Raw genomic sequence first — 9,719 nt, 5'->3', positions numbered from 1 at the left:
CGCCACTGAGCCCAGAATTTGTTGTTTTGATTGTCTTGGAGGATGTCTTGGAGGGGTTTTCTGGCTGTGTTCCCATTACAGGCTTTCCTTATCTCCTGGTATCAGAGCCCAGGCCTGGTACCACTGCCTAACATTCTTGTCCATGGTCCTTGAGTTAGAGCTCACTGTTGTCGCTTAGGCAGGGCTTCCTAAACCTAAAGCTTCATTTAAACTTCCTAAACTCTGTCTTCTTCAGACCTGTTTCTTTCCCATCAGAACCCTTGCCCTGGCTGTGTATGATAAGGACACAGAGCATGGGAGTAGAGATTACTTGATTAAATGCCTCTGTCTATTCTGCCTTCAGCTATCACCCCATGTTCTGCAGGAAGATAGAAAGAAAAACACTGGGAAGAATTTTTAAAGTTTAGCTGGAGTCCCACCAACTCTCAGAAGCCTTCTTCAAACTTTCTCTGAGTTTTTTATCTGGATCCAAGTTTTAGACTTTATCACGCTTTGGTCTTTTGTTACCTAGTTTTTGTTTTTGTGATATTGGGGATCAAAGTTGAGCATGTTAGGCAAGTGCTGTACCATGAGCTGCACCCCCATCCCTGTTATCTGTTTTCCATGTGTCTCCACCACTAGATCAGAGGCTTCTGGAAGGCAGGAACTATGTTATATATGTCAAAAATAAAAACAAATTTAATTTAAAGATCTTGCTTGGCTTTATCTTACAATTCTAGAATCAGGCAACATCATTTCAATCTATAAAATAGAATAAGCATTTCAATAAACCATGTGAAAGAGTTTGTAGGTTTTTTGTTTGTTTTTTGTGGTACTAGGGATTAATGTCAAGGGTGCTATTTCGCAAAGCTACATACCCAGCCCTTTGTATTTTTTTTTTATTTTGAGACAGAGTTCACTAAATTATTGAGGCTAGACTTGAATTTACAATCCTCCTGCCTCGGCCTCCCCAGTCACTGGGATTATAGGCATGTGCCACCTTACCCAGCTAGGAGTTTGATTTTATATGCAGAGAAAGGCTGAAAAAACTGAATTGAAGGAAAAAAAAAAAAAAGCACTTGGTCATTCCGAAGCTACTTTCCTTGTAAATCAGGAATTCAGATAGGAGGCACACACCTATAATCCCAGCAATGTCGGATGTTAAAGCAAGAGGATTGAAAGTTTGAGCCCAGCGGGGTGATTTAGAGAGACTTTGTCTCAAAATTTAAAAAGAAAAAGAAGAAGAAGAAGAAGAAGAAGCAGCCGCTGCCGCTGCCACCGCTAGGTGCAGTGGCTCACACCTGTAAACCCAGACACTGGGGAGGCTGAGGCAGGAGAACTGCAAGCTCAAGGCCAGCCTCATCAACTTAATATAAAATTTTTAAAAAATAAAATAAAAATTTAAGATGGCCAGGGATGTAGCTCAGTGGTAGAGCATTTCTGGGTTTAATCTCCAGTACTGGGGAGAAAAAAGAAGGAGGAATTGCAGATGTAGCTCAGTGGTAAAGTGCCCCTAGGTTCAATCCCCAGCCCTAAGAAGAAAAAAAAAGTATATTATTATTATTTTGGGGGTGTGTGGAGGTACCAGAGATTGAACTCAGGGGCACTCAACAACTGAGCCACCTCCCCAGCCCTATTTTGTATTTTACTTAGAGACAGGGTCTCACTGAGTGGCTTAGCGCCTCGCTGTTGCTGAGGCTGGCTTTGAACTTGCAATCCTCCTGCCTCAGCTTCCCAAACTGCTGGGATTACAGGCGTGTACCACCAGGCCCAGAAAGAGTAACTATATTCTATGCTATATTCTAACTCTATATTCTGTGTGAGTTCATGATATGAACTTCCTTACCTCCATTAAACTATGCGTTTATTATCTCTACACCTCATCTGGGCCTGGTGGATGTTGGAACAGTGAACATTCAATGAATACTGAATTGAGTAGCAGGTATTCAGTAATACTTACTAAATGAATAAATGCACAGAAATGAGTATATCTAACTGGAGGTACCCGTTCAAAGGGTTTCTATATTACTTTCCACATTAGAATTCTACCTTACTAAAAAAAAAAAAAAAAAAAGAATTCTACCTTACTTGGTACAAATGACCAAAAGACCCAGTTTCATCTAGCGTACACATGCGCGTTGAGTCACGTAACTCATCTGCAGGAAAGGCGAGGATATGAGGTACGGTTGACTCAAAGGCTGCCAACGCTCACTCTTCAGCTTTCTTCTCTGCCTCTCTCTTCATGTGACCTTCACTTTTCTACTGGCAGCTTCTTCCACGTGGTAGGAAACAGCCCTGACACTTCCAGAACCTCACAACTTAGCTGCCTTCCCTGCTGGAACTGAGCCTCTTTCCTTGATCTTGGTTTCAAAAAATCCCAGGAAAGGGTGCCATTGGCTCAGCTCGGGTCAGTTGGGGGTGGGACCTTTAATAAAAATGGCCATCCCCTTCTTTACCTTGGGGAGGGAGAACATTTTATATTAGCTGTGAGACTCGGGGCGTGAGAAAGACGTTTGCTGTCCTGGACAAGGCGAAACAGTGGCTATCCAAATAGGGAGTGTGCAGTCCCCATTCAAAGGAGATGGAGAAATATGGTGAGGGGGTGAGGAGCACCCAAGGTGGAGCTCTCAGGAAGCAAAGGAACACCTGAGGGCCAGGCATGGTGGCGCACACCTGTAATTCCGGAGGCTCCGGAGGCTGATGCAGGAAGATTGGAAGTTCAAAGCCAGCCTCAGCCACTTAGTGAGTTGCTGTCTCTAAATAAAAACACAAAAAAGGGGCTGGGGATGTGGCTCAGTGGTTGAGTGCCCCTGGGTTCACTTCCCCATACCAAAAAACAAACAAACAAAAAACACCTGAAGAGAGCAGTGCACACTGCATTCTCTTCAACGGAGAGCTGAGCACATCCTCACCATGAACTTCCAGGGGCAGTGCCCTCCCTCTTGCCCCAGAGGGGCAAGTCAACTTTCCCAGATCTAGTGGTTATTTTTATGGATAGATTTATTTTTACCCATTCTAGACCTCAAACATGCTGCTGGAAGAAAACAAGGCACTGAGGGCTTCTAGGTTTCCAGAAAACACAGGTTGCAGTGTCTCATTCACCTACAGAGATGAGGCTGTTGTCCCCTATGGGGTCATGATGGCCCACTTCTTGCAACCCTCCCTGCTGGGAGCCATTAGCCAAGTAGGTATGACAATTTCCTTGCCAGCGTACCCCATGTTGCAGTGACATTGAATGCAGGTGACCTTGCTCAAGGACCAAGTCAGATTAGGGCGTTCCCGGTTTAGGTTCCAGGTTTAAGGTTTAAGATTATTCCTGCTGGGAATAGGGCGTATCCTGCTGCCTGAGTTCCCCTTGAGTTCTCACGGGATTCAGACAGTATATTTTGGAGATAGAAGCCCAGAGAACGTGGATTTGGGCAGAGAACGTGGATTTCCCCAGAACGTGATTGTAGACGGCCGGTGTGAATTCGGGAATAAAGAGTTGCTGTTTGAATCTACAAGCTGTGTGGTGGCTCATGATTGTGTGCCCAGCCAGACTGCGGCACCTCCCTCCTTTCTACAGGGAGCTAGGGTTGTGGGTCCCAGCCATCAAGCATCCAACCAGGCAACGGGGAGCACTGCTCTGAAAGAAGGGAGGACTCAGCCCTGGCTTTCTCATGAATCCCAGCCAGTCAAGGGTGGGACAGCCACAGAGCCTCTTTCCACAGCACCTCTTGGGGAGCTCCTGTTTCCCTTGAACCTGGGGAGTTTGAGGAGAGGATTTTGTTTTTCAAATAATAATCAGCTATGGACGGGCATCATTTCCCAGCCCCCACAGGCTAGACAGCCAAAGTAGACTTTTTTCCTTTAATGGGACCACACATCTGGCCTAAATTGTTATTCCCTCAGGACAAGTTTACTGATCGGTTAGGCAGTGCCTCCACACACCGCCACTGCAGACAAGCTTAAAATATACTTTAATATATTTAAAAAGCCATCTCAGAGACTGGCTTTCTCATGATAAAGATGCAACTGACACTCATTGGGTGCTAAAATGTCAAGCTGTTGCCATCCAGCAGGGAGCCTGACAAGCCATTAAATCTGAAGCTCTGTTCAGCTGTTCCTCTCCTTTCTGATCCACATCTTCCCCAACAATTGCTTTGGGCTGCAAAAGTTGACATTTTGGTAGGACCTTCCAAAATCTAACAAGGTACCTTCTCCATCTTCCAAAAAAAAAAAAAAAATGCCCTGGGGAGGTGAAAGGGACCAGAGGAGTGTTGGGGGTAGAAAGCAAAACAGAACAAATGTCACCTCTGATATCCTCTAAGTGCCTTGAGGGCAAGATCTTCAATTCCAGAAAGAAGGGACTGCTTGAGAACAATCCACAGATGTTTTCCATAGAGGGTGACCCTGAAATCTCCCCTCACCCATGAAAAGTGCCTTCAACTGGACTGTGTTGGGGACCAGAGGCACAGGCACAGGCAGGGGCTTATTTTGGATTTGATTCCCAAGATAGATGTGACAGGCAATCTCCACACCACATTGAAGAACTCTGAGTTCTGAATCCAGCACAACTAAAATAGTTTCTTTTTTTAATATTTATTTTTTAGTTTTCGGTGGACACAACATCTTTATTTTATTTTTATGTGGTGCTGAGGATCGAACCCAGTGCCCCGCGCATGCCAGGCGAGCACACTACCGCTTGAGCCACATCCCCAGCCCCCCAAAATAGTTTCTTCACTGTTGTCTGTTTAACTTTCCCTCACTCAGAAATAGGATGTGGGTGAGTTGTTGAGACACAGTAGGTAAGAAAATAAAGAGGAAAGAAAAGACCTAAACCATAGGAAACTGGGAAGGATGCTGTGTCCTATTCACAGTTGCTTCTCCATGTGGCCACTTGGCTCTGCATCCTGGGACAGGGAAGGAAGCAGGCTGGGAGGACAGGTGTGGTGTGAGATGTTGAGTTAGGATGGTAAGATCAAAGAGGCCTTTTTCAAAGCCCTGTTAAAAAGGTTGGGAAGTTGTGGCAGGTCACCTTCTTCATAGCACAGTTTATAACTACAACCTCTGAGATGATGTTAACCCACCTTCCATAAGCATATAAATATGAGTGAGTGTGCTTGCTGAAGTAGGTGTGGGAATGTATCAGTCAATGAAGAAATGTTGTGCGAGCCAGCTGATGGTACATGTTTGTACTTGAAAGCCATAAGATTCTATGCAAAATCTATGGGTGGCACTGTTGCACAATGCTGGTGGCTGCGTAGGTGTGGGGGGGTGTGATTAACAGTTTATAGGCCATGTATAAGTGTGCATGGATGTCTGCGTGTGTGCAAATTAAATTAGAAATGTGTGCCACACCATGTGATATGAGGACAGCAAAATATATGGGCTTTGGAATCTGTCTAACTCGACCTTGAATCTGGTTCTTGTCCTTAACCACAGGTGTAACCTTGGGCGAGTCACTCAATCCTCAATTTCCTATGAAATTAGGATAATAATAAGTACCTTTCAAGATTGCCGTGAGGATTGGAAATGATACTGTAGCTACAAAGGTTTGGGTGCATAGCCCCCATACAGGAGAACTCAAAAGCAGGCCAGCCATTCTATGCACTAGGGTGCCTTGGTGGCAACAGGGGCAAGAGCGAGCAAAATGTGACCTGTGTGCGAAATGTGGGCGAGGAGGCGGGTAAGTGTGTGAGCATCCAAAGCAATTCCTTCGCCTACGTCAAAGAGCTCCCTAGTCTGGCAGGGGTGGAAGGCTGGGCGGGGATGGTATAAGCGATCACAGATACCTTGGGTTTCTTGGTCCTGGGTATAAATGAGTAAGAGGTTGAGAGGCCGGTAAGAGCTGCAGGAAGCCAAGGGCCTGCAAACGCTTCCTTTATTTCCCCTCCACGTAGCAACGGTTGAATACCGCCACCCACATCCACTCCCCACCTCTTCACCCCACCCCACCCTACTCTGCGCTCCTTTCAACAAGTGAGAGCAAGCGCAGGAGGAAACCCCAAGAGAGAAGAGGATTCCTCCCCGTCCCCTTCCCATTCCCCCTTAACACAACCCAGGAAGCAGCCGCAGCGCGGAACCACCAGGCCACCTTAACAGGCGAGTAATGGTCTGGCCGGGCGCCAAGCCCCACCTCCGCTCCGCTCCCGCTCCTCCCCTTTCTCCTCCTGCACTGCTCCGAGAGAGCCCGGGAGCCCGAGACTGGCCCGAGGTGGCTGGAGCTGTTGCCATGACAAGCATTTTCTTAAGAAAGCTCCGCTGTTGAGACCATCCAAAGCTGGGGGTGGGGAGGGGGCAGGAACTTCCTGGGGAACCATCCCTCCGAAGACGGCAAGATCAGAGACGCCCGCCCAGCTCCCTGCACCCATTTTCTTCCAAGAAGGTCCCTCTCATTGGAAGGGCTTGGGGAGGAGACCCAGCCCACTCCTCGGCCGTAGCTGGAAAGGCAAGAGCGCGAGGCCAGCATCTGGAGCTTGGTTGCCACTTTGGGAAGGCCGGTGGGTGGTCACCCCGCCCAACCCGTCCATGGAAACCCGGAGAGAGAGTCCCGCTTGGAGAAACCTGGGTCTTTGCTAGAAAGAGAGGTAGGCTTGCGGAGAATGAATCGACTCGCGATTTGCAAACTTTGTTTCTTTCCTCCCGATGGCTTCTAAAACTCCCTGGATTTCTTCTTCTTCCTAGTATATTTCACGCGGCTGGGTTTGGAGGTTTTTATGTGTGTGTTTGTGTGTGTGTGCGCGCGCGTGTGCACAGATTTGTCAAATACTGTATTCCTTTCTTATTCTCAGTTCTTAAGAACCATATAAGCAAACAAGTGATTTCTTTTTCTTTTCCTAGTTCTTATCTTTCCTGGGGCGGTGTGTGTGGTGGGGAGAGCTACAGAAAAATGAGATACTGTCTTTTTCACACCCAAATTGAGCTCTTGGATAAAGCATTTGTTCCTCCCCATCCGTTCCTGTCCTCCCCCTCCCCCTTGGCTTGGGAATGAGACGCAGAATGGAAAACTATTGCAAAAATATTTTCCGCGTCTGTTCCCTTTCTCGAAAGCCCCAAAGAGAGAGAGAGAGAGAGAGAGAGAGAGAGAGAGAGAGAGAGAGAGAGCCGAGTAAGATATCTTCAACCGGAAGGAGGGGCTGCTAGGGGACCTGGGAGGGGGCACACTGGGGGGATGGGTGGAGGTAGGCTTGGAGAGGTTTTGGGGAGGGGGAGACCTGGGAGTGCACACATTCAGTTTTCTTGGCTTTGCAGAGAAACCTCAGCAGTTTCTCTCTGCCGCTTGCAAAACATCCTCAGACTTTCACGTCTATAATTAGCTGTGGAAAAAGCTGGGAGTTCCCTCGCACCGCTGTTGTTTGAGTGTGTGTAAGCGTCCAGAACCAACTGTATGAGTGTCTCTGAGGGCACCGCCCCACACATCTCTGTTCTCAAAGGGGAGGAAGGAGAAAGGGGGCGAGTTGAAAAGTTTTCAGTTTCAAGGCTGGAGACTGGGGAGCTGGTTGACAGTGGGCAATCAGTATGCACAAGAGGGTCCCTGAGCAGCTTGCTGAAGAGCTAGAAATTAAGGCTGGGATTGTCCTTTTGCTCCCTCTCCTCTCACACACACTCACATACTTGGCTTCACTGTTGGTGGAGGAGGCCGGCTGGCATCCTTCCCCAGGGCAAGACCAGCCTCACACTCTTCTATCTGTATGAGTGTGCCCATTGCTCTCTTCCAGCTGGGTGCGGAGGGCACGGGAGAGGGCCAGCACATCCTGGGAGAGGAGTGGGCACTCCAGGGCCAGAGGCACCTCCCTCTTGGGCATTCCTGCCCGACTTACAATAACTTGCAGACACGATGCTGGCGCCTGCTGGCCTGGTAGGGGGAATGTCAGATGAAGAAATAGGCGGGCACTCAACTGTCGCTGTGGGCAGGGGAAAGGACAGTGGAGAGGGAGGGAAAATGAAATCCCATTTTGCAGTGCAGCTGCTGCCTCTTTGGGGTGATATGTCTGACCAAGAGTCTTCAGATCCTCCCTATCCATCCTTGAGAACACCCTCCTGCCCCCCAGCTGCCCCTGTTTCTGACTTTTCCCATTTGGAGGCCTCTTGCAGCCCCCTCAGCTCTGGGTCTTCATTACTTGGAAAGAAGGGAGGAGACCAGGGTCATTCTAGGCTGGGAAGGGAGATGCAGCAGGGCCTAGGGGTAAGGAGGGATTGGGTGGGGAGGGCTAAGGAGGAGGACTGCAGGATGCAGCTGTTTCTTGGCCAGGCTGTTGGTGAACTGGGTTACCCTCCTTGGCGGGGGTGGGGGGTGGGATGAGAGGGTGGCTGAGGAGCAGGCTCTGGAATGAGAGGTATGGTGGCAGCTGGGAAAGAGTGCCCTGGGAAGTGCGTCCTAGATCTGCAGCTGCCCCAGGGAGAACTGGGGAAGAAGCAAGCAGAAGATTTGGAGGGAAACCTACAAAGGGTCCAGGGAAGCAACAGGAATCAGTTTTCGTTTTGAGGTGTTTGGTGATTGATCTGACTGCACCCCAAGACAAGACAGTTCTACTCTACCTATATTCTGATCCAGAGAGAATGTGGCCTTCCCCAGTGGGCAGGGGCCCCAAGACAGAACCAGGGCCCTTGTTTTGTAGGAAGGGTGTAGGGAGGAAACCTTTTTTTTGCTTCTCCTGGGGAGCCCCAATCCTGCCTGCCACCATCTTGCTGAGGTGCGACTCTGAAATCGCGCCCTTCCCATCCTGGGAGCCCATAATCCCACCATTCCTGCAGGGCTCTTCCTATTTTCAGTTCCCTGCCTAGTGGGTAGATTCTGGTAGATTTGGGGAGGGCTTCGCCATGAGAAGCACGTCCCCATTTAGCGCGCACCAGGGGCTCCGGCTCCCGGGGTCCTGAGCCCTCGGTCACCGGCAGCGTGGAAATGTGCTCCCGCAGCTCCGGCCTCCCTCCAGGGGGCTACGGGGCAGGATGGGTACTGCAGCAAATCCGAGGCTCCCTCCCTTCTCAGCTGCTTCCGCGGCCCCGCCCGATTGTCCGCCTCTCCCGCAGCTCGGCTCCACCCTCCCGGCTCTGCCCTAGTCTGTGTACTGGGTGCAGAATTTGCATTTAGAGCTGAGGAGCAGAAGCTTCCTGCCTCCAGGGTGCTGCGGAGCCTCAGTCCCTTCCCCCTTTATTTACCACCTCTCTGCCCCTGGATTCAAGGTCAAGTTGAAGGAACACAACTTGCTTGCCCATCGGACTCCCAGTACCTAGCACAGTGCCTAAGGCACTTGGTTAAAGCTTGAAGGGGCAGTTTGGAGGAGCCTGGGAATCAGTCGCTGGGGGCGAGGCAGGAGAGGGTGGGATGCCCTCTGGCTTTCAATTACCCCTCTGCACCAGGGAAGCCCGCTCCCCACAGTTACGGTGGGAGTGAGTGGCACAGTGAAATTCGTCAGATTGCTGTGGTCTTTGATGTCAGAAGAGAACTAAAATGGGAGGTGCAAGTTAAGGGGCAGAAGTAGAGCACTTAGGATTTTCCCAAGGTGTGAGTACTGGAAATGGTGTGTGGGGAGTGAAGGTCGCCTAATATTCTTCCCTATTCTCATTTTTCTGGTCCTGAGAGTAAGGGGAACTGGGACTGCTCAACCCAGCACTGCCCCAGCTCCCCAGCTCTGCCACCTGTCAGCAATTCAAACCTTCCCCAACACACTCCCACAGGCTTCCATTTTTTTTAATTTTTATTTTTTTGTAGTGTAGGGATCAAACCCAGGGCCTCCCACAATGCTAAGGCAAGGGCT

At 49.4% G+C, this 9,719-nt stretch overlaps 1 protein-coding gene across 3 annotated transcripts in view; it reads left to right on the top strand.

Annotated features, from left to right (window-relative positions):
• The first annotated feature begins 6,116 nt into the window (after positions 1-6,116).
• Atp2b4 (ATPase plasma membrane Ca2+ transporting 4) overlaps positions 6,117-9,719 on the top strand; it is a 94,681-nt gene continuing 91,078 nt past the window's right edge. The window contains exon 1 of one of the 3 annotated variants that reach the window (XM_046463544.2): positions 6,117-6,548. The gene's annotated coding sequence lies outside the window, so the exon portion shown is untranslated. The remainder of the gene's footprint in view (positions 6,549-9,719) is intronic. The other 2 variants (XM_058585742.1, XM_046463534.2) reach the window with 2 other exon arrangements.

The sequence above is a fragment of the Marmota monax genome, unplaced genomic scaffold (assembly GCF_021218885.2).
Source record: "Marmota monax isolate L192 unplaced genomic scaffold, Marmota_monax_Labrador192_F-V1.1 WCK01_AAM20220418_F8-fsc00099, whole genome shotgun sequence".
In the NCBI taxonomy this organism is placed as follows: Eukaryota; Metazoa; Chordata; class Mammalia; order Rodentia; family Sciuridae; genus Marmota; species Marmota monax.
This window is presented reverse-complemented; position numbering and strand designations above follow the sequence as displayed.